We start from the raw sequence: 24,748 nt of genomic DNA, 5'->3' as shown, positions 1-24,748 counted from the left end.
AATCAAAGCTGGTTTTAGTTTCTAAATACATTACAAAAAAATTCAAGGAGAGTAAGTCAGACTTGTATTTAATAATACTAAACAACTTTTATTGCTTTTATAATTTTAATATTTTTAATGATTGAAAAACCTGTTCTGCATTATTCTGGGGGAGGACAGATGGCCAGCTAATGTGTAACATGTAAATAAGCTCAGTATTCTCATCTTCTACTTACAAAAACAAATAGTCTCTGACCAAACATTTTCAAAACCCAGGAAAAAGAGCCATGTTCCTGAAAATGTGCTTTGTATATCACTTCTAAGTGCTTTAGTGGTCTGGAACAGAAGGAACATAGAAAGGGAAGTGTTATAAAGTGAAATTGTTATGGATTTGATTGAAAAAAAAAAAAAAAAAAAAAGACGGCTGTTATGGGCCATTTCTCTGGATCCCTCAGATGCCACAGGAGGACATGTGGGCTGCGTTCTCTGGCAGAGACCTTGCTTAGTTCTGTGTGTGTCTTGGTGTTACCTGTTTCTCTTGTGTGGAAGTCAAAATATGGAAATGGTAAGTGGAAAAACAAAAGGGTAGCCAGTATCATTTAATTTTCTACTCTAACGGGCCAGTGGCTCTTGCTTCCCAGCAGCTGCAGAGCATGGCACATCAGCTTGTGCATCATCCTGAGCTGTGCCCGAAGCTTTTGTTTACTATCAGCAGGAAAGAAAAAAGGAAAATAGATATATATGTGTGTATCTACATAGTATATATAAAATACAAATATCATCAGCTATTCCTTTCGTTAGTAATGAGTATTTTAGTATCAGCTTTGTATATTGGTACAAAGAAGGATCTAGGTCTGTGCTTGTCAGGTCTGTCCTGTGTCAAAAGTGAAGGGAAAGCTCTGTGAGCGTGTGGGTTTTACAGCCTTTCCACCACAGGATACATTTACAAATGCTACCATCAGCAATGCATCTCCAGCTTCAGCTAAACCAATTAGGCCAGTAAAGCAGGCCAGTTTGCAACTGTTCAGGCAGTCCCCCAGTTAAACTGGGACTGGAGTTAGGATTAAAAGGGGATATCCCAAAGAGGATTAGATCTAAGTGAATATGGCTTTCACGTTCTTAGGATGGCTTAGGGTGTCACGGTGTACTGTCATTTAAGTCCAAATTGCCAGCTTTCATTTTGTGGAACAAAGTAATGTCCCAAGGAGAAGACTGGGTAAAAAGAGGTTCCTCTGGAGCAGGAGGGCTTATCTCACCTTATAGCTCATCCTATTCTAGCCAGCAGAATACAGGAGTTTTTTTTTTTTTTTTTTTTTTTTTTTTTTTCTTGATATGCTACTGCCCTGGAGTTTCCCTCTTTATTAATCCATAGGTATAATTAAACCATATGATTTATTCTATTTTCTGTAATGTCAGCAGAAAAAGATAGGAGTAGAACAGATCATAAAATGTCTGCTTGAGGGGTCACTTTCTCAGCTCTGCTCCTCAGGGCGTGGAGCGAGGTTACAGAAAAAGGACAGCTAAGGGGGAGGGCAGGGGGAGAGGAAATATAAATGTGATCATCATTGGCTTACATCTGCTCCTATTTAAATCAAAGATAGTTTTAACTTAGTGAAACCAATTCTGGTCTCTTTTGCAAACACTCTGCAGAGTGTCGGACACTTAACAATGTAGATAAATGTCTAAAAGATGGATCTTAAGTGGCAGTAGAGCTTGATAGCAATGTCACAGTAATGCCTTGTAAAGTTTTTTACCTCTAGGTCACCAATCCAAATCCAGTCTAGGTCATTACTGGCTCAAAGTCATTACCAGCTCATGAATGTCATCAAATGACGCTCAAAATGTTAAGTATCCTGTTCTACAATCAGTACATTAAAAATCTTTGCATCAACTTTTTGTGTGATCAGGGAATAGCTCATTGTATCACTCTTCATCCATAACCTCCAATTTTATCTCTTCTTATAAAAGGCAGTACCTGTCACGGATCCATCAATATAGATAATCGCTAACCAGTTGTCATCAAACAAAAGCTCATAGTCTGTAGGATGGGCCAAATAATTTATTTGTATTGTGTCTAATATATATTTATATAAATATATATATATTTCCTTATTTTCATTGCTTTCTGTTAACAGAAAATACAATTTCCTTTCCTTATTCAAATATGGAAGTTTTCAACACAGTAGATATTTGCTGCCGGGAGGTAAATAACTAGTGAAACGATACTTTTCATCTCTGTATCTTCTGTCCTTGATTGCAGAGGTGGCTGGAGGGAGCCATTACTGACATTAGCAATATATTCTGTCCATCCTGCGTTTGAACATACAAAAGCTAGTGACTAGTAGTCCAGTTACAATAATGCTAACACCTGTAATCCAATTTAATACAGGAAGGTCTCGTTAAGAACACATTGAAGTTTTTATATAGGAAAACGTTATTTTTCCTGGTATCATATGCTTCTGTCATCACTTTGGCACTATATACCAGCAGCTTCATACTTCCAGAAGACAGACAGGGAGAAGTTTTTCAGTGATGGTGGTGGTGGAAATTTCTTCCTTCCCTGTCTTGGGCTCATTTCCTCACCATTGGGTCCCAGCTGCAGTTTGAAAGCTTCTTCAGCCTGGTGGGTTGTGAAGGGTGATGGTTATCTCTGTTTCTCAGACCTGGACCACAGAGCGAGGCCAGGCAAGGTGTATTTATTGACTGGTGCTGGATTTGAATAACACCATTATAGTCCTCTGGAAAAGGCTCTGCTGAAGCTCAGTCCTTTTGTATAGATGAGGCACCTTTGGGCCCCATGGTCACTCTCCATTACCTAAGAAGAAATAGAGGAGACATAGCTGGAAATAATCATATGGAAGGAATCAAGGAACTTTTAGCATATTAACAAATAATTATGTATTTAAAGCAGGAGCTCTTAAAAGACACCAGCAAAACCCAGATGAAAACTAATGGGATTTTTTCACATAAAGTAGAAATAGCCCATGAAGAAGAAGCTTTTTCTTTTTCTCTCTCCCTCGTGTGTGTGTGACCCATAGTGATTCTAAAGTAATTTTTAATAGGATTATGCTCTCAAGCCTTCCTTTTCCAATTTCCTTCCCTCTTAGCACCATTTCTGCAAAGACTTGCGCTGGTATGGTTAGAGTGATCGCTTTTACAGACATCAAGCCTTTCCCCATCCCGAGTGCAAGCAAGGCTGAAAATGGAGAGCTATTAAAAGCCTTGTTCCAAATTCAGGTGGTGAATTGGATGCCGGCTGCAGGAAAGGAAGGGTGTTTAAGGTAAGCGGGTACTTCCACTGTCATGTAGAACAAAGCAGTTTTTAAAGTAGAGGGCAAGATCTCTGTGCAAAATGATGCTTACAAAATCACTTAGGAGTTCAGTTGTGCATGCAAAGTAAGGTTAATATCTGTGCACTTTGATAACAATTCCTATGCACGTGTAATGTATGGTTTCTGCAGGACCTGTACATATATAAAATGAGAGCTCAAATGCCCTTTGCATGTGCATGTGCTACAAGCAGAAAAGAGAAGGGTAGATGGGCTCAGACGACTGTTCTTGTTCAGAAAACTGCACAGTAAGGAGAGAAGTAAAGCTGGCCCCAAGCTACAGAAATAAGTTCCCAGTCTGATAACTGAGGGTTGTATGCCTTTAGGTACAGAAAAACAGTAAAACCAGGAAGTTACAGAATTTCTACCTGGCAGTGACAGGAGTACAGGAGGAGGGAGCCCATCAGAGGCATGATCCTTGCCTGAATACATTTCAATTGAAGTTTCCCTTTTGTAAACAGGAACTAAAAGCAACTTCGAGGTTGTCCAGGAGTGTTAAAAATCTGCCTGATAAGCTGTTCTGCAGAGCAAGTGGCTTTCTTTATGTTCCCTGTAATAACAGGCCAGCGCTAACCCAGGCAGGAGCCGAGCATTGGCCCCTTGCTCTTACCCCAGTTCCTCTCTCACCAGACCACCTCTGATGGTGGGAGGCATGATGAAAAGGTGTGCTAGGGCAGAGCGGTCATCCTTTCTGCAATGTGAAACTATCCTTTATTTAACAGCCTATTAGTGCCACCAGCCTATCCAACCAACTTCGCGGCTTCTTTAAGAGAAATAAAAAAAAGCAGATTGGGATTACTTTAGAAAATCTTGGAGTGGGGTGCGGGTCCATGTCCTCTGGCCCACAGGCTCTAGAGGCTCTTGCAAAACTCTTCTATTATTTATTTGGAAATGCACAGTTCATTTTATTTTGTTTTGTTTCAACTTGTACAGCATCTGCTGAGAGTTTCTTTTTTTTTTTTTTTCTTTACATTAGATATATAAAAGAATGGAAGTAAAGGCAGGAGCTGAAGCAATTTCCAAGAAGAGGCAAGAGGAGGATGATTTACTGTGAGCTGTAATGAGACATAGACTCCTGGTTTCATAAATTCAGGGTAAGCACCAGTGTATCTACCTCAATCGATGTCCGCTGCTGAAGCGCCGCCAGGCTGGGAGCCCGTCCTGCCGGACAGCCTGCACTGATTGTGCCGGGGCTGCTCCGTAGCCATGGGGCAGCCAGGAGGGACAAATCCCTGCAGCTCGGTGAGCTGCTGGCACGGAATTGCTCACGGTTCGGACCCGAGGTCCTCAGTACAAACGGCAAAAGTCTTTGCCATCTATACGGTCAAATCGGGAAGGTAATCAGTCACACATGGTGCTTCTCGTTGGATCCCAGGCAGTTCGCGTACAGTGCTCTGGAAGATATTGATTGAGAAATATGAGAGCTGGATTGTGGGATGAGAGCAGAGAGAGAGCAAAGCATTAAGGCAGAGCTATGAGAAAGTCCTTTTAACCCAGAAATTGCCATTGTCAGTTGGGGCAGCCAGGAAAATGAAGTGTCTTAGAAGCATCAAAGTAAAGATTGCTGAAGATGCTTGATTCTGTACTGCAGATCAGAGGAAATGTGACTGTTTGTCTTGGTAATGCTTGCCAGGATATTTTTCACGATATTGAGAATTATTTTGCCCGAAGGCATGCATTTCAAATGAGTTGTATTCTAATAATATTGAGATGTGGGTCTGAATCTCAGGAAAAAAGGGGAATAAGAGGCAGAGAAATTTGGTAATGTAGATAAATAGAACAAAATGAGATCTACATGAGAAATTTTATTAAATTTGGAATTGGCTGCTGGACCAGAAAGATAGAGCTAAGTAAAAGCATGAAGTTAACTAAGGGAAAAATGAGCTTGAAGCTGAACAGAACCCAAATTCATCTTTGCCAGAAAGGCAGGATCTTTGCTGTGACCTTGAGAGCTGCTGGATGTGCCACTCACATGCATGCCCTGAGAGAAAGTTTTGCAAATGCACCTACTGTTTTTATGTCAGAGCTGTCATGCACCATGTGCTGCTTGCCGTTCATCTTGTCTGTTATCCAGTCTGCTGAGGAACTGGGTAAGCAAGGTGAGATGGGAAGCCAGGCTCCTGACGGTGATGTTTCTAACATCTGAAGCAGCTCTGGTCTCTCCTTGGCCTGTAGCAGAGGGCAGTTGGATGTGTCATTTGGACATCACCACATTTAGGCTAACTCGTAGAGGGTCTCTCTCAGCTCAGAAGAAGCAACCGTGGGTGGTGGTGCTGCTGCTGGTATGAGCACATTTGTAAAGTAATTGGGGTTGGAGGGACCTCAGGAGGTCATTCAGCACAGCCTCCCACTCAGTGCTTTGTGTTCTTTGTTGTTAATGGTCAGGCTGTTATCCCTCACTGGTATGTGCTAAGGGAGATAAATAACACACTAAATGTATGTGGAATAATCTAGTGACACTTTAAGAAAAAAAAAAACACTGATACGTAACCCTCTTGTTCAGGCACACTTCCCACTAACAAGTTATTCAGTAGCACTTTCTTGCTGATATACTTCATCATGTTGATCTGCTCATTTTTCTGCTCCCATGACCTATTTTTTCCTTTCTGTCCAATCATAGACAGTGCATCTCTTATGCTTTCCTTTTTTTAACATCCTGTTCTTTATGTCCAGACTCTGTTTTTTTTTTTTTTTTTTTTTTTTTTTTAATTTAATTTTCCCTGCTAGTTAACTGTAATTATACACCTTTTTAATGAGTTTTAATTCATTTTAGCATGTTTTTATGTGACTAACTGCAATCCCCCTGCTGGTCTAGTTTCATATAGTATATTTAATTGAGTCCCCTTCTGCAAGTACAGTTTGCAAAAACGTGTGTGGCAAACCCAGTCAGTCCTTAAGCATAAATTGTGCTTTATTCCCCGTCTTCTGATTAGATTCTTAGTTGCATTACATTATTTTTTTTTCTCACTAAAATCCCATCATGTACAGTTTAACCACTCCAGCAAATTAATTTATGCTATATTTAGTGCCACATACAGAAACGCCTTTATGTGTCTCCAAATTGTTAATTTCAACCATTCTAAAATTAGTTTCCTTTTATTAACTGGAGAGTCGTTGCATTCCCGAGAAGACAGAAAGCTCTCCCGCAAACCACATTAACTGGACAGATGTTCTGAAATAGGTTAAATATTACCCAGTAAGTGCTGATACAGCTCATCAGTCACGTCACTGCAACAATCACTCTTTCCATAATCTAATACAGGCTAAACGGTACTATGAGACAGGCAGTCTCAGAAGTGATGAACTGACATTACAGACAATAGTTTTCCATTTACAGTAGATTCATGACTTAAAATATCTGGAACAATTTCATCATCTATGATTAGAGGATGAAAACCCCTTTCTTTGTAACTGTCGATGTTGCTTTCCAAAGGGGGAGGTATTGGGCATGTATTTTATTGTTGTTTTGCCTTGGAGTTCAAATACTGTTTGAAGAAAGTCATCACCAGTTTACAGGTGAATGAAGGAAAGATGAAGTAAAGGAAGCCACTATCCAGGCAAAATCATTCCGTATACACTGAGTATGTGGGCAGAAGGGTAGATTAAAGCCTTCTTTCAGGAGTTTGGGTCTTCCCAACCTAACTACATCCTGGAAACAGTCAGCTCAATAACTGGACCACTTTTATCCCTCTTTTCAAATGTTTCTTGTCTGCCACCTCTCTAATGGCATAAGAGGGTCTCAGGATATATTTACATATGTCCAGATGAAGAGACTAATATAAGCCTAGGAGCAGACAAGGTGTATCTCACAGGCAATTGCTACTGTTTCCTTGTTAAATTCTTCATGATATTTTATGCCATGTCAGCAGCTACATGACCATAAAGCAAATGACACAGGTATCCTGACAGCCAATTTCAATGACTGCAAGGCAAAAAATGCCAAGTTTCCTTATTTTAACTGCTAGATGAATGATGTTTGATCAAAGAACAGAATCTAAGCATCATGGTTCTTAACTAGCCTATCAAAAATAGCCTCAGGAAATTTCTGGAGCTCTCAGTTTTATAGCGGGATGTTCAAGACCATTTAATCTTTTTCATTCCACTTGAATTCTTAAGCCTTCCAGGACCAATCACAGCATGTGCAGGCAAAATCCCAAGTATTTAAAATCACGTACACAAAAATAGGACTTGAGCAATGCATTTTCAGTCTTTAGTTGTCATTTGGCTTTGACAAACCCACGTGCTGAGTCAGCACTTGTATTTGCTTAGCCGCCGTGAATGAGGCTTGCTGGATAGCATTTGCATAAGCCTGTACACCTGATGGTACACAGCCAAAATTAGCTCTGACAGCAGGCTGAAAGAAGAAGCACTGAAGTGTAGGACAGCCATTGGCATCTCAATAAGTTTTCATGTTTACTTCCATAAGTATGTGATCCTTATTCATGAGTTACTCTGCTCCCTGAGGGTCACGTTGGATTTGGGGATGGAATGGCATTGTCTTGGATGATTAGCCTCTGAAACATTACTTGTGTGCATAATGAACAGTGCCACTTTCTGAAGGATCGTCCTCCAGAATAATTTTCTTGTCTTTGGGGGTACTCTGGAATTCTTTTACGAAACATGGAAGACAAATCTGATCAGTATAAGGTGACTTATAAGACCTTGCAGTGTGATGCGGATAATGGAGGTAACACTATGAGCTTCCAGATGAAGAATGACACACAAGAGCTCTGATGAGCCCAAGCAGCTCAAAGAAACATTTACAATTTCAAACAAGTAGCTGTGTGAAAACCCATTGATTATGGCCATTTTAAAACAACAACAACAAAATGCTTGAAAGGTAAATATTGTGAAAAAATGGCTTTGGTTTTATTGATATAGTCCCATGTGTACTTTACAACTAAGAATTCTACAATTAAGAATTCAACAATTAAGAATTCAGATTTGTCACCGAGACCAGTGAGATCAAAGGGCCAGTGTGGTGGCCCTCTCCAATTTCCTTCAGGCTGCTGAGACTTCTAGCAAAAATAGAAAAAAAGTTACCTCTGGTAGCAGCACAAGCTTTAAGAAAAGTTGCACTATGCTATCCAAATAGAGCACTCTGGTGCTATATTTGATATTACAGTGGACAACGATGGCATAGTTACAGACGTTGCCTCCCTTTATCAACTACAGCACTAAGATTATTAGTATGCTTATCTTTTGAAACCTAAACACTCATTCATGAAGTAGTTCTAAGGAGAAGTTCAAAAGCCATTTAAGCAATTTTCACAGCTCAGAGTTTCTGTAATCAGATGAATTTTACCAACCATGAGTGGTTTTAGAAGTTTCCTATACTGGGAAAAAAAGTTATGTTTACCTTACAGAAATAATGCTGCTGAAATTGGTCGCGTCAAACTTCCCTGCAGCCGAGCGCAACACCATTAACATTAGTGAGATCTCTTTCTCCTATTTCTTCTCATTCTCTCTTAGCCATGAACCCTCTAGCCAATCAAGTCAAACTCACTTAATATGGAAAAATCTGTATGTGCTTTGTTTACAGCAAAGCTTAGTAAGTTGCAATAAATTAATTAAATCACGGTGTGGAAAATAAGATGCTTTTGCTAGTATCAGAACCTTTTGATAATCTCTACAATCAGTAAACACAAAAAAGAATAGTCACAAAATCTGTTGAGGTTTATTTTGTCTATGAACACTTAAATTTCCATGAAAGTCGCAAGCAAACAAGACATTTAAACCACTTCAATCTACTCTAAATCAGAAACTGCAGTCTCTGCTGGGATCTCTGTATTTTATTATTGTGTCAAAAATTAGGTGAGAAGAATTGGAATAGAATGAGAGACCTGAATTAACAAAAACCTGTGTGTCTTACGTGTTACAGAAATAAATTTTCCCTGGCTCTAAACAGGCAGTTCAGAACCCCCAGCAGGATTTCGGTGTTAGCTCATGGAAGAGTAAATGTTTGCTCAGCTCCATCTTCAAACACTTGCAGCATTTTGACCACTGCGAATAGCACTAATCTGAAATCTTCCAGTGTTACTTTTTAACTATTCTGCTTTCACGGTGCATTGCAATAAATGATGGATGTATTTGTGATTCTCCTTGGCTGGCTTTGCTGCTACCCCATCAACTCTGTGGGATTCCTAAAAGGTGACAAAGGATTTGGGACCAGAAGAGACCAACTCACATACACAAGTTATGGCATTTTCTATAGTTGCAGCAGCTGTGTAATATATGCTTAGTCTGTGAAAGGACCACAGCAGAGCCACTATTTACGGTTAAAGATCACACAGGTCAGGAAACATTCTCAAAAGATCTGCTGCAACTGTGGTACAAAAGGCCAAACACCACAGGAGCAGATCAGGGGAGATGAAGGGCCTCATCGTTGTACTCTGCCACTGTAACGACGGGGAATTTTCAGGTGTCCAAATGATCTGAGAAAGGTCACAGAGGCCAGAGAAACACTTGTACAGTATTTTCATTCTGCACTTTACAACAGGATTTGAGATGTCACATTTTAGAGGAAAGCGCATTAGGGTGTAGAGTCCTTTATCGAAAATCGGGACATTTGGATCATATGTGTAGCTAATTGAAGAGATGTGACCAGACTATTTTTCCATTACTACTGGCAGAAGTGCTTTGCTTGACTGCATTTAAACCAATTTTATGTGCCTATAACACCACCGTCTTCAAATGTGTAGCGAGAATTTTAATCCAGCAGGATAAAATTGATAACTTCTATAATGACAAAGTTATTAGTGCCAGTATTAAAGAAGTGAATATAATTACTGCATTTCTTTGAACCAACATTATTTTAGCCTTAACCCTGCGATGGTCAGGCACATTGGATCACAGTGTCTTTGGCATTGTTTAAAAATTCAATTTGAAATCTAATTCATTATAGGCGAACTACCATTCCTGAAGGGTTAGCTGCCATACTTTCCTTATCCAAATCACACTGCACCTTCCAGGTTAGTTGCTTGACCTTCTCTATACTTGCAATTGAAACCAAAAACTAAACGTCAGAAAAAGCTTTCTGTAATTCATTTGGAAATGTATGGCTTCTTAGGTTTGCCTATTACACAGTTTACTATGCATGCTCCACTGACATGAGATATGGCCTTGGGAAGGATGAGGAGTTCTGTGCACCCAGCAGGAGCTGTGTTCTCCAAAACTGCCCAATTACCATGCAGGGGAGTGAGGGGTTACTCATGGAATAAATCACTGCTTGGTGTGAGTAACAGCCTGGCCCTCAGTTTAGTGCTAGGAGCTAATCTGCAAGTCAATCCCTGCTGAACGTCTTCACCTGAGAAAGGGGTTGAGCATCACCAAAAGCTAAGGAAAAAGCAAGACAGAAAGGCACATAAGAAGTTTCCATAGAGCCTGCCATTTATTTTATTTTATTATAAACAGATAATTGTATCTAAGTCTTAGACTCCCCCTACACCAGGGAAATGGGTATTTGATGACTCCTTTCTGGGTCGCAACATTTTCAGGCATATAGCAAGAAGAAATAAATCAAGCAGAAATACAGCAGAAATAAATCAAACAAGCAACATACAAGCAAGACATCTTGTACAGATATTCTTCACTCAAACCCCTAAATTAGGTAAGGTTATTTGTTTATTAATCAACTCCTAAAACATGCTTGCATGCTTTTATTTGTAATTGAATTCATTATTATATTGCAAGGTAGCCAGTTTTAAAATAAAGTGCTTATTAAATCTGGTAAGCATTGCGTTGTTGGGAAAAATGGTTGTGTAAGCAAGATGTGTTTAGCAACACTTTTAGGGAGTACAAATGGGAACTTCTTAGAGGCTTGGTGTGATTAATACTTGTAGTAGATGCAGAGAAAACTGCCACCAAGTCTTTCCACTGCATCTTTCTTCCTTGATTCTTCTTGACACAAGACAGGAAACTTTCAGCTGGAATTTCCATGTCTGGGTGTCTAAATCTGGATGCTTGAATAGCCTGATGTCTCAAAGGACAGTGCAGTTGTGCGGGGTTCCCTTTGTCTTCATTAGGTTGGGTTAGGAAGACATTTTCAGGTAACAAAACACAGCACAATGGTATTTGAGAATGGGCCATCTTTCACAAGCTTGGGAGAAAATCAGCTGAATTCGAAACTAGAAAATTACTATCCATATTTCATTAGCTGAAGTAATGAAGGAGAAGAGAGATTTAGATAGTACTGTCTAAATCCCATGGTAATTTATCCACTGGTTAACAACGTTCAGTAGAAGAGACTTCTAGTAAGAATGTAAATCAGAGGAGAGCTAAGAGAGAAAAGCTGCATATCTTATATAATACGATTGCTGAATAAGAGTTAACAAATGTTTTAGCATAAGTATGAAATTATTGGAATAAGTGAGACGTGGCTGAATGAGAAAAGTGATTGGGGATTTAAAACATCAAGAGTTTACTGAAAGGACGTACAAAAGGAATGAAGAGACATGGGAGTACTATTGGTAAGGGATTATGAAGGCTTGCAGAGAGATGATGTATGTATTTAGGCGATATGGCAGAGACTTTTTGTTGAGGTTAAGAGCACTAAAAGTAGACAGGTGGTTTAGTGTTTTTTGCACTAGTCTCCAGTGAGTAAAAGTCAGGAAATTATTTTATAAATACGATTAAAAGGTGAATGTATTAACTACTGATTGATACTGTGCATGCTTATAAAGGACTGGATTCTAACATGGTTATGCCCCTGGATTTGTCTGTTCAGTGGGAAGAGCTTCAGACTCAAATGCCACATAGGAATTGAAATGGATAAAATGTACCACAATTTTTCAGATCTATATTGAACATTATCTACTTGCTTATGAAAACATCAATACACAATATTAAAGCACTTAGTTCCAAACCTGTAGCAAGCCATAAAATGGCAGTAAATGACAGGCTTGGATTAGGGAAGAGACAGACAAATCATGAATGGTTCTAAGTTTTCAGGCCATTCCTGCTAATATTCATGAACTAATTTCTCCTGGCAAGTAGTTTGTCAAGAGTTCATGTAACACCTCTTAGTTTTCAAGTCTGGCAGACACTTAAAAAAATGTTAATGTCAAGGATAGTAGCTTGCCTTCGTGTTACTGAGTCTATCACTCCTGGAGAAGTCATCTCAGTGAGAAATGTAATCAGCTTCTGTCTTGTAGTTCATTTGCTTGATTTTATTAGGGTTCTTTTTCATTGAGTTCAGCTGTTTAAAAACAGGATTACAATGTGTGTGTATACACAAATTAATTTTATATATTAAAAATAGGTTGTACATTATACACATATATGTCAATACATATCATAAACTCTGATGTCTTTGGAAATGATAGTTTAAGCCGTGAGAAGGCCTGGCCCAGCTGTGGCTGTTCTAAAGAATTCACAGGCTCAGTTCATTTTTCCAACGTAAGGTGGGTCTGTTACCCAGCGTAGTCTGGGTAACAGCTAGCGATGCTCACATCCCAGTCCATGAAATCCTAAGCAAATTCCTATGGTTCTTCCAGATTATCTGTCTAATAAAAACTGGGGAAATAGAACTATTTCTGCAATGGACCAACGGTTTAAGATAAACATACTCCCTTGTGAAAAGTAGTCAGTGGAAGAAATTAAGGTTACTAAGTTACAAGGATATCTTGATAAAACCTTATTACTGTCTCAGCTCTATATCTATTTCAGAGACACTAATGGCCCATCTGGATCACAGCTTTATAAACAAGCTTCCTAACAATTAAATACTGCAACCTCAGAGAGTGAAGTTACAGCCCACATGTTTTTATTTATTTATTTTTAAGTATCAGGCAAGAAGCTTGCTAATATAGAGAGAAATGAACATAGGTAGGTATGTACAGATGTTTGTATCCTGGACCACTAAGTAACTGCTAGCAAAGTATTTCCTTAAATAACTATTTTTTCATACATAAAATCTAAGAGACGAGTTTTAAAGTCAGACAACCACCTGGCATTTGTGTAAGAATTATGATGAAGCTGATTGCAATAATAAAAGAAGCATTTCAATTGTTTGTGCTCAGAGCATACAGTAACCAATTTGGTGCAAAATACAGATTATGCTGCTTAGGGCTTAGTGGGCTCAGAAGCACAGCTGCGTGCCCAGCCGTCCTGTATCCCATTGCAATGGGATGATCGTGCTGCAGAACTTGTCACCATGTGCTGCTTATATTTTCTGATTCAGGTCGGTTTTCTGAAGTTGTAACTGTACTGTCACTCACAGAATAAATGGTTTGGTTGGCACGGTGATGGTAATGCTAAACTTCTCTGAGTGCTTGAATTGTCCAATATTAACGTATTTTTGTGTGACTAACATCCTCATTTTTGCTTCCAAATCTTATTTAATAAGAGACAATGAAGACTGCAGCAGGTTTGTTGAATTGATTTGGTTCCCATATGTGAGAAAAAGCTATTAAATACAGCCATGGTCAGTTAGCTGGTGTAAAACTATGGTATTTAGTTCAATCCAATAATATTACAAAAATTTGGACATACTCTGTGGGTATTAAAAAACTACAATCGCAAAGCAGGCATGCAGACCAGGTTATAGAATGTTCCAAAGGATCTGGGGGGGTTGGAGCAGTTTATTTGTAAAGGACACTTCACAGTCCCAGATTCCCAGCTGATACAAAACAATGTGAAGTGACAGTGATTTGAGTGAACTGCAGCTGCACCCCTAGTTCTCTTACACAACATATGGCAAATCTGTAGTACGTCCTGGCTGCTGCTAATTTCAGGGAAGCTCTATCAGTTTTGTTTGTCTCAGAATAAAGCCTATCACTTCTGTATTTCCCATTTTTGTTTTTCATTCCCCTTTCATTTCTGTCATTTGTCCCGCCAGTTCAGCCATGGCACTCTTGTATTAATTCAATAGCAGTTGGTTTAGCAAAGTTGGAAACTCCCTGTTCCTGAACATGAAACATCTATTTCCCTTTCTCCTTTTCTGTTTTATCTTTGTTCTAAACTGATTCATATCAAATGATTGCCCAATCCATCTGTCCACTGGACTCTTTTATAATCTCAGAGAGATTTGCTACCAGGTTAGCTCCATGTTCCAGCTACTTCGTTGTCTGGCTTTGACAATTAATCTCTCTAAGCACTAAGTTTTTTATTGCTTTTCTCTATGGCTCATTTTCTCTAACATGCATCAAATTGTTGCATTTTTTCATGTTTAAAGAAATAAAAACCTGACAGTGGCCTTTCAAGAACTATAAATATTGATGTTCTCTTGTTTCCTTCCGTTAGACATTGACTTAGGTGATAGCTCATACCAAAAGTCTGTGCAAATACCCATTCTGTCATCCAAAGAATTTTTAAACGTGGTGACAAAGGAACTTTTTAAATGGAGATGGGAAGCCTAAGAAAGTCAAATGTTACTGGCAAGTTTGTCTTTCAGCTGCAGGATATGCAAGAGACCATGTTGTCTCCATCTTGATATGTAAACCTTAGAATGTTTTTTTTACAGGATCCCATCATTGAAACAAAAGCCCTAGAATAGGTTTTCTGTAGCTATGACAAGTGTATTGTGATTTTTTTTCTGTGTTTTTCATAGATGAAAATGTTATGTAAAACAGGCAGCTAACCATTTCCAGTTTAATCAGTATGCAATTGATCACTAACATCCAAACATCATTTTCAGGTTTTACCAGGTGTTGCTGTAGCCTGCTTCAGTTTATCTACCACATAATTTTATTATTAAAAAAAATATAAAAATTAGGAAATGTTTTATATATTTCCAACTCACTTGTGTATTTCTACTGTGACATAAAGCCTGATATCTATTTCTAAATTCAGAAAAATTGTTATTGCTTGGGGCTTACATAGCTTTCTATTGCCTCAGAAGAAAAGCAGCATGTAACTCCTATTTAAAAATGATACTTGTATTTCTGTGTGAACTCTAAAACCAGAATATCAGGCTTATACCCTTGCCTGGATTATTTTATCTTTGTATTCATAAAAGTAAACTGGCTGAAGTGTTACCATGGTAAAAGAGGAATGAAACAAAATGGATCAACATGGTGGATGTAGTATTGTTTCATTATTTATTATATGAACTGAAATCTTCTTAGGTACTCGGAGTAAATGAATGTGAGATTTAAGTCAGTGATTAGAAACAGTTTGAGGTGGGATTAGTATTCTAGTTTCGTATCTTTTTCCTTAGTCTAAATAATAGACCAACATAGCCCAGTTTAATCACTGTGCTTAGATGGACTTTTCTTATTCTGTAAATTTCTTTATTCTCTGTTGCTGAATGGCAGAAAATCCGACACTCCATCCTTTGGAATTGCCTGAAGGAGCACGGCTGAGGCATATGTGTGCTGTGAGGCTGTGGGGAGCTCCCAGTGTGTGGCTGTAGTGGGTCTGTCCCGGCAGCCCCAGGGAAAATCTCTCCCACTGGGCAGCCTGTTGCTTGCTGAGCACCAGAATGTCCATGGGACCTTCTGAGGGAACGTGAATAATGGAAATTTGTCATTTGTGACTTTTTTTTTTTTTTTTTTTTTTTTTTTTTATCACTTGTCAGTATGTCCCCTTGGAGATGCTCTGAGCATCTTCTTGGCAGGATCAGGTTCTAGTGCTCACCAAGTGGGGAAAACCAGAAAAATCGTGATCCATTTAAATCCCGCTTATTTCAGCAAGTAAGGTTTGAGTAGGATTTAAGTGGTGTGTTGGCCTTCTACATGGAAATGATTTTCACACAAAGGGCCAATTAGCAGTGTTTCTGAGGGACCAGGCTTGTATTTCTGAAAGTCTATGTGGTTTTCAATGTTCCTTTTCAGTCAAAGTTCATAATGTTCAGGGCTTGTAGTAAAATAAAAAGTTGGCATACAAACCTGTAATAAATATAGCCTGAGGTTAACTTTACATTTCTGATCTAGTTTTAGTGCCTAACATGAGAATTTTGGAAGTTTTCTATTGCACATTTGTACATAAGGTGAATTAGAGGAGAGCGGATGAATTGGTATGGTAACTTTTGCTGGTTGTTGATGAATTCAAGTTTAAAGCAGTGACGCATTTTTCAGTCTTCTGTTACCTTTAAATATGAAAAAAAGCTCTGGATATTTAATTATACAACACTGAACATCTCTAGTAGAAGTACAAGCTATTTGAAACTGGAGAGGCAGTTGAGTTCACAATCTTGTGAGTACTGCAAGCTGTTATTTTGCAGTCTGTTTTTTTTTTTTTTTTCTTTTTTTCTTTTTTTTCTTTCCACAATTATTGAGGAAATAAAGGTTTTACTTTTGCTAAAATGAACAAATTTGGAAAACATGTTTTCATATATTCATGAAAGTGAACTTTTCCTTTACCAGAAACCAGTATTTACTATAGCCTTGCCCAAACCAGATGCTGGTGTAATCTCATCCCTTGCTAGGAGCCTATGAGTGGGATTGTGAGAATCCCACATGTAATTTTTTCATGGCATTTTGAGTTTAGAGTTTTTAAAGTCAAATGTGAAATGAGCAAAATTCTGAGCTTAGTGCCCAAATACACTCTTACCTGATGCTTGTAAATATAGGCTATTGTCTCAGACCAAGGAAATGATATCATTAACCAAGTTAATAGTTTCCACCGACTGCAAAAATGTGCCATGCGGTGGTAAACAATCTATCATTTACTATGCGTGTTTGCCTCTTGGTTATACTTTTTATTTATCAGTGAGAGGCTGGTGGCTTTAATAAACTAATAATCTTAAAATGAATGCATGTTTAATTTTATATATGGTGAGGCTATGTTATTGTTATTTAAAGCACAGAATTTCTGAAGTTGGAAAGCCAAAGACAAAACAGGGCAAACATATTTCAGCTGTCTTCTGAAAAGGAGCTTCCTGACACCATGCCTTTATGTAGCATATTAAACTTCAGTTCAGTGAACCACGGGTCAAACACATGCAGTAAAGAACAGTTTTTATGGCCTCTTTGGCTTTTGAAACACTTTTTTCTTTTTTTTCTTTTTTCTTTTACTGTATATATGAAAGTCACTTGATTTACAATACAATATTTGAATTAAAAACAATATTCCTGGTAGCTTTTCTCTTTTATAATACTGAAACTGGAAAGCAATATTCATAGGCATTTAAAAGCCAGAATGTAAGAGCAGATTCACCTTCTGCTCTCCTTTGGAACTGTAACTCTCCACGTTTTAGGCAGATCACAAGAGTCAGTCTGACCTTCCACTATACTGGTTTTGGTGAAATGTTTTTGGTGAGTTTGCATTCACATGTTTCGATTTCCCTACCGAGTGCTGAAAGTCCTTTTCAATATTCACTAAATTTAATTACCGGCTTAAAAATACTTCCTTTCAGAATTGTTTCCAGTTTGAATTAGTTTATATTGTTTGGAAGAAAGGCTTGGGGAATCTCCTACGAAAACAGGCTGAGAGAGGTGGGGGTGTTTGGCCTGGAGAAGGCAAGGCCCTGGGAGGACCTCAATGCAGCCTGCCAGTGCTTGAAGAGGCCTGCAGGAAAGCCTGGGAGGGCCTTTTTGTCAGGGGATGTAGGTTTAGATCAGACATTCGGTAGAAATCCTTCACTATAAAGGAGTGAGGCCCTGGCCTAGGCTGCCCCATCCCTGGCAGTGCCCAAGGCCCGGCTGGGTGGGATTTGGGCAGCCTGTGCTGGGGGCAGGGGGCCCTGACCATGGCAGGGGGGGACTGGAGGGGTTTTGAGGTCCCTTTCGACCCAAATCAGGCTGTGAGGTCAGTGTCTACAGAGTGGGCTTCATATACAACCTGAAATGTACTTCTTCAGGGCACTTCTGTAAAGATAATTATGCTGTGCAACTTTGACTTTATTTCATTGCTTCAATATCTCTAATATCTGTCCCTTTACACACTTTCATTGGCACATCTGAAAGAAAGTTTTTATTACACATGGATCTTTATATGAAAAGTAATCAATCTTTTTTTTTTTTTTTTTTTTTTTTTAAAAAAAGAAAAGGCTTAACAAATATAAAATCCTTGAAAACTAATTAGAGAAGCATAACACTTGAGATGGGGCGAATGCTGGGGTACGCAGATGTTTCAGCACTTCAGCTATGGGAATGGCCCCATATGGTTTATTGGTTTCTTTGTTCCCCAAACGTTTTTCCAATTCTCCCTTCCGATTTAATACTGGCATTTATTCTTAGCAGCGTATTTAATTTTTATTTTATTTTTTATTTTTCCCATTAAAACATCCAGACTTAAAAATAAAAATATGAAAAGCATGGAGTGAGTAGGTGGAAATCCTTTGTTGCTGAGCCAAATTGAAAGATGGACATTCTGTAATTTTCTGACACAGTGGGAGCTCTGCACAAGGGGAAAAAAATAGCTCTTGAAGCTACATTTCCCTTTATCAGCTTGTGTGCTGTGAGTGTGCTTTCTAGTTAAAACTTTTAAGTGACTTTAATTATGGAAACTAAGAAGGACTGCTGCAGAAATTATTCCCACGCAAGGTAAAAGGTCATTAAAAGTTTGGACTATCAAGCTAATTTGTGAACAATACTGTGCATGAAGTGTTCTAACAGCGGTAATTACATTGCAAGATCTCCTTGTTGCTGCAGTTCCTACCCCTTTGTCCAGCTCCTGGCAGAGTGCACTATTCAAACTTTTGCAAAATAAATAACAAGTGGTCATTATCACAGTTTAGTAATTGCATGGCTGCTATAAAAAACACAGATGTGTGGCTGTAATAAAACCACGAATAGGTATGACTGGTCAGAATCCCATTCGATTCGCCTTAAATCTTGGGTTGAGTTCTGTGGTAGAGAAACGTCACAAGGAGAGGTTTGCTCTTTCCTGCCTGCGTACATTAGAAAATGCTGACGTGTTTGCGAGTCTCAGCTTTGACCAAGCTTTAACCTTTAGTTAAGACTTGGTAAATAATGTACATCTTGCTCACTTTCTGTCACCACAAATCTAAAATTAAACCAATTGATGAAACTTAAATAGAAAATCATGGCCTGTAGAAGAGTAGTTAGTTGACTTTATAATCGTTGCCGAAACCTGACATTACATTCAGCATCACAAGGCAGGCACTTCCACAAGCGTAGCTTCCAAGGTCTGGTGGCAAAAGCTAAGGACAGGTAAGAGCCACAGTGGCACGTGGGACACCTTTGAGCAAAGTAGTTTGGTGTACCTGAGCTTTGCTTGTACAACCCTGTTATGACTTGTTCAAACAACCAGCAAGGCTGTGAGCAAGGCTCTCTGCATTGAGACATAGTTAATAAGAAGCCTTTATTTAAAAAGAAGCCTTTATTTAAAACCACTGCTGAGCATGTAGGTGTTGACTGGATTTTTGTGCATCATCTTTAGCATCTGTTCCCAGAGACAAAACCCACCTCTCCCACTGGGTGCAGCACTGAGAACAGTGGTGCAGCTGAAACAATAATAGCATCAATTAGTCATATACTAAAAATAAATTCAGCGTGACTTTATTCAGCTCAGCTTGGTGACTTGAAGATGCTGCGTCTTGCAGGCAGAGGCAAAAAAAAAAAAAGAAAAAAAAAAAAGAAAAAAAGAAACTACAGAAAATTAGATTTACTGTTACTTTCCAAATTCAACATGTTGTTTGGGCTGTGGCTGCAGATCTGTTGTGATGTTGGTATTGCAGCCCCACATTAATTGCATTCACTAACTTTTCTAAACAAATTCTTTTAATCACATTTAAGTGAAGTCTATTATATGCTTCTGATATATTCAGAAGTTTAGCAGAGCAAAAGGGGAAATTGAGACTTGAATGAGGATGACAGGGTTTTATGTCAAAATTTTGATATAAAGAGATGAAGTCCCTTCTCAATATATTACATGTGCCCAAGCCATCAAGATGGAATTGAGATACAACTGCACTGGTCTGATGCCTGGGAAGGCCATTCCCAGAATGTGCTGTCTAGTGGCAGACCAAAATCTGTGTCTTAAACTCAGTATTGAACATAGAAGAAATATTTTTATTTATTTATATTTTTTTGGGGGTGGGGTGTGGTTAGAACACATGTATTCTATTAGCAAGAGCATGTTTTTAATACTTTTTTTTTTTTTTTTGTATAGACAATGAAGACATTTTTGATAGGAAAACACAAAACACCTCACCCTATAAATTTCCACATTGTTGTTACAAAATATTCTTCTTCAGTATGATTACAGAAAGCACTATGGTATAGATATATGACACTATAGTTTAGATATTTGACTCTGTTGACATGCTTCCATTACAAATGTCATCTGTGTCACCAAAACCTTGACAGATTTTTCATCTTTGTCACCAAAATTCTTTCCTTTTAGGCTCATTTCCTTAGGCTCTCATTAGTAAATCATCAGGGGCCAGGAAAAGATGAAATGCTTGACAATGGCTCCAAATTAACTTTGATTTGTTTCTGGGTAGAAAGTTGTGATCAGGACTTTATGAATTCATTGTTTTCTAAACGGGACTCGACTCAATATAACAAAATAATATAATTTTTAATGTGTGTGTGTGTATCTATACTGGAACATGAAAGTAGTTCATGCATGCATTGCTGTAAGTAAATGTATTTCAAGATCAGGACACCTAGTGTAGTCAGAAGGCTGCAAGTTGAACTTTCACTGGATAAAGCAAATCTTTGTTCTAAAATATGCCTTTGTGGAACATGCATAACGCTATAAGATTTTGGTGATTCAGAAACGTGGCCTTAAGTAAGCTGATAAACATCCTACTGAGCAGCTGCAAGGTTGAGGAGGATAATTGCATTTCAGAAATGTGCATTAGTGTTTCTGGAATTCCCTTTGTCTATGTTATAGAATAGAATTGTACAGAGAGCTGATATTGTGTGTTCTGTTCTTATGGGTTTTGAAAAATTTTGCTTTCAAAACTTAGTCATATGAAATATTCACCTTTCAGTACAATAAGGTACTGTTATGAAGAAACTTTTGTGGAATAATGTTCCAAGCAACTCAAGCAATGCACATTCTTACTTTAAAATAAATAAATAGAAATCCAGCTTCTCTGATGTCCGTGACAAATAATGGAAGCCTCTTTTGTTAATTTAGAAATTATATTCTAGATATTGGAAAACTTCTTTGTTTTAAAATTCTAATGACATGTGATTGATCTGCTATAAATCCAGATGAATAGGACACAAATCGTGTTTTCTAGCTACAGGAACTGGTTTTCTTCTCTTTCAAACAGCTTCCCCCAGTTTGGAGCAAGGAAAAGAAATAAGGGAGCTCTTCATATTCCTTCATGTTCCTGCTTGAAATTCAGGTTGGTTTGTAGATAGGTTATTTCATCTTTCTTTCAACCTGTACAGGTTTGTAACTTTATCTCACTTCATGCAGAGGTAAATGTTATCACTCGTACAGTGCCTTGTAAACTAAGTGTGCAGGCTGATAACACATTGTGCCTCACTGCAGCCTATGCACATCTACAAGAACTAGCATCATCTCTGTGCCTGTGTGAGTAGCACCTCTTCAAACCAGGGATGGATTTTGAAGATGTGACAAATTTTGGCACGAAAGGAACAAAATGCAGTGAAAGCCTTGCTAATCTGAGATAGTAATATAAACTGAAGTCACTGACGTACAAAACCACATTGGAGAGCCTAATTTAATTCCACAAAAGGGCGTGGCGAAGTGTTGGTACTAGTTAGGCTAGCTAAAATGCCTGTTTTTTTTTTTTTTTTTCCTTTATTTCTAAACCTATGTATAGCCCTCCCAGGTAATCGTGAGGAGATGATGGGCCACGTTGCTTTCCACCTCCCTCTAAGCACATTTTTTTCAGCCTTTTTAGTGGCAAAATAATAATAATAATAATAAAAAATGGCTTTCATCATGGAGCTATTGCCTTACCTCGGTGGATTTTTTTTTTTTTTTTTTAATTAAACAGAAGTTATTATGTAAATGAATAGCGAGGTCATAGAGCCCTCATAGATGTACGTATTTTCTTGGAAAGCGGCTGTGTACGTGATTCCCTTATGAATGCTGTCACACCAAAACTATGCCCTGACCAGGGGAAGGCTGTCTGCTGCCAGCTGATGGCTCAGCACTGCTTCCCACGAGACCTCTCCTGTATGGGACCTCAGTCCTGCCCGTGGTACAGTCCAGACCTCAGTGTCACATGAGGACAGTGGTGTCACACTGCCACGTCTCTGCCAGCAAAGCAGTGGCCATCCCAATGGACCAGGAGAGTGCTTTTGTGTGAGATGAAACCCACGTTTTTTCCCTGCTCTGTTTGAATTCAGTTTTGTTTTCCTGAGATCCTCAGCTGTACAGATATTCAGAGATGCAGCAAAGCTTTCAGAGATTTGTTTTCAGTTTTAAAATTTTATTTATTTCCTCAGATCTCTAAGCAAACTGACAGTGTTGTTAGCATCTGCATCTTTCTCTTCATTTTTTAAATATAGTCTCCGTATTTTATTATTTCTCTATTTAGAGTAATAAAACACAGCCTTTGGGAATAATTGAGGATGAATATAAAAACAATTGCAAAAAACAACAACAACAACAACAAAAAACACAACAATATAAATGTAAATCAGGCACATTTTTATTTTTCAGAGCTGTGTTAGGCCTCCATTAGCTGGTCCATTGTGGTAATCCTTCTCAAATTGTTTAATTTTCTTTTCTAAATCCATGGTTTCATTGATCTGTATCTTTATCCTCCACAAAGTTTCTTTAGTGATGATCCCATGAATAAAAGCTAATATCCCAGAGATTTCTCTCTCTAGTGGAGTAAACATCTAAGCTGCGGGGGGGGGGGGCGGGGGAGCTGGTTTTCAGTTCTGTTCTTGAGCATCTTACATTTAAGCTGATTCTTATAAATACATATACAGTTTCTCTGTATGCATGTTTCTGAAATATGCAATGGGAAAGTTGACTCTCAGCCCTTCTTCACTGAATATTACTGATGATATACGATCACTACAAAATAAATTAACTTTGCTAGCTAAACTTCATGCTGATAAACTTCTTATCAGTTATGTCAAGGTGTTATTAGGTCACAATTCCTGAAAGTCAAGAAAGGAAAAACTGGAGATGGTTTCTTTTTTAAGTTAGTGTATATATAAATATATTGGTGTTATTCTTTCATCACATTGTGTGGTATTGTAGAGTCATGGAGTCACTGTGTGATTCAGGTGGTGTTGGTCAGAAGGGAGCTGGTATAATGTCCAAAAATCAGTCCAAAGAGCCCTGAATATGTAATATACATCTAGATAACTTGTTCATTATTTATTTTGAACAAATCCAAGAAAAAAACACCTGTCTCTGTGGCGCAATTGGTTAGCGCGTTCGGCTGTTAACCGAAAGGCTGGTGGTTCGAGCCCACCCAGGGACGGGGAATATCAGATCTCCTCAAGTTTTGAGGGAGACAGGGATGTGCTGGAGCTAAGCCCAAAACAGAGCCATCAAGCAGGGCCTGGAGCTGTAGGGAGAGGCTGCAGGAGCCGGGGCTTCTCTGCCTGGGGAGGAGGTGTCTCGGCTCTGGAGGTCCTCCCACAAGGACCGGGCCGAGCTCAGGAGTGCCCAGCGCCAGGAGCAGGGCCCTGGGCACAAACGGGAGCCTGGGAGGCTCCCTCTGGCCCTCAGGAAACACTTCTGGGCTGTGTGGGTGCCAGAGCCTGGCCTGGGTACCGAAGGGTGCTGGGGTCTCCTTGGGGACCTCCAGAAGCTGTCGGGACATGGCCCTGCGCCCTGCTCTGGGTGGCCCTGCTGCGGCAGGCCGGGGGCCTCATTACCGCGAGAGATCCCTTCCAACCTGTACAATTCTGTGATGTGATTATTGAAAATTTAATTATTTTGATGATTTTTTTTTTAAATTTCTCTCTAAAGTATTACTTAAAAAAAAAAAAAGAGAGAAAAAAGCTTTAGAAATCAGTGAGAAATGAAAATAATTTATGTTTATATTAGAGAAGTCTGGCAAGTCAGACATCAGTGAAATAATCTAAAGAAATTTATGAGAAATACTCTGGACAAAACTTCTATAATACACTTTAAGGAGAATGAGGGGCAATGAAAAGAGTGAAGAAATCTATTTCATGTTCTGTGTCAAAATTTTTAATACATTTTTCGTTCTCCAGTCCCTTTCAGATAAATGTTTTTGCTTTCTTAAGTAAATCCTCACCCCTCTTTTGTGCCTGGAGAAGGTTTTAATTAAAGCAGACCAGGGAAAGGACCATTGTTCCAGGTTGAAGCAGCCAGTGAGGGTTTCCTGGAAGCAAAACCCCTTTGTTCACAAAGCTCTGTTCTATAGCTGCTCTTTGAATGTGACCAAAGAAAATAGGAAGGGTAATATCAGTACATCTCTGTGGATCAAGCCATGAGTCTTCTTGTAAAGAAGTTAATATAACAGTACAGATGTTAAAACATGGCATGTGGTTGGCAAGATTTCTCTTTTCTGGTGTATCTTATCATTCACTGTACTTCTTAAGCTTCCACCATTATTACTGCTATAGCAGCAAATCCATCATTAAAAAGATGTGTGCACTTAAGGATATTCT

At 38.8% G+C, this 24,748-nt stretch overlaps 1 long non-coding RNA gene and 1 other non-coding gene across 2 annotated transcripts in view; both read left to right on the top strand.

The window, feature by feature from the left end:
• The first annotated feature begins 3,092 nt into the window (after positions 1 to 3,092).
• LOC118171713 overlaps positions 3,093 to 24,748 on the top strand; it is a 69,165-nt gene continuing 47,509 nt past the window's right edge. The window contains exons 1-2 of the long non-coding RNA XR_004753346.1: positions 3,093 to 3,260; positions 4,285 to 4,402. This is a non-coding gene — a long non-coding RNA (uncharacterized LOC118171713). The remainder of the gene's footprint in view (positions 3,261 to 4,284; positions 4,403 to 24,748) is intronic.
• Positions 23,513 to 23,586, top strand: TRNAN-GUU. The gene has a single exon. It is a non-coding gene; the product is annotated as a tRNA-Asn (tRNA).

This window comes from Oxyura jamaicensis, chromosome 9 (assembly GCF_011077185.1).
Source record: "Oxyura jamaicensis isolate SHBP4307 breed ruddy duck chromosome 9, BPBGC_Ojam_1.0, whole genome shotgun sequence".
In the NCBI taxonomy this organism is placed as follows: domain Eukaryota; kingdom Metazoa; phylum Chordata; class Aves; order Anseriformes; family Anatidae; genus Oxyura; species Oxyura jamaicensis.
This window is presented reverse-complemented; position numbering and strand designations above follow the sequence as displayed.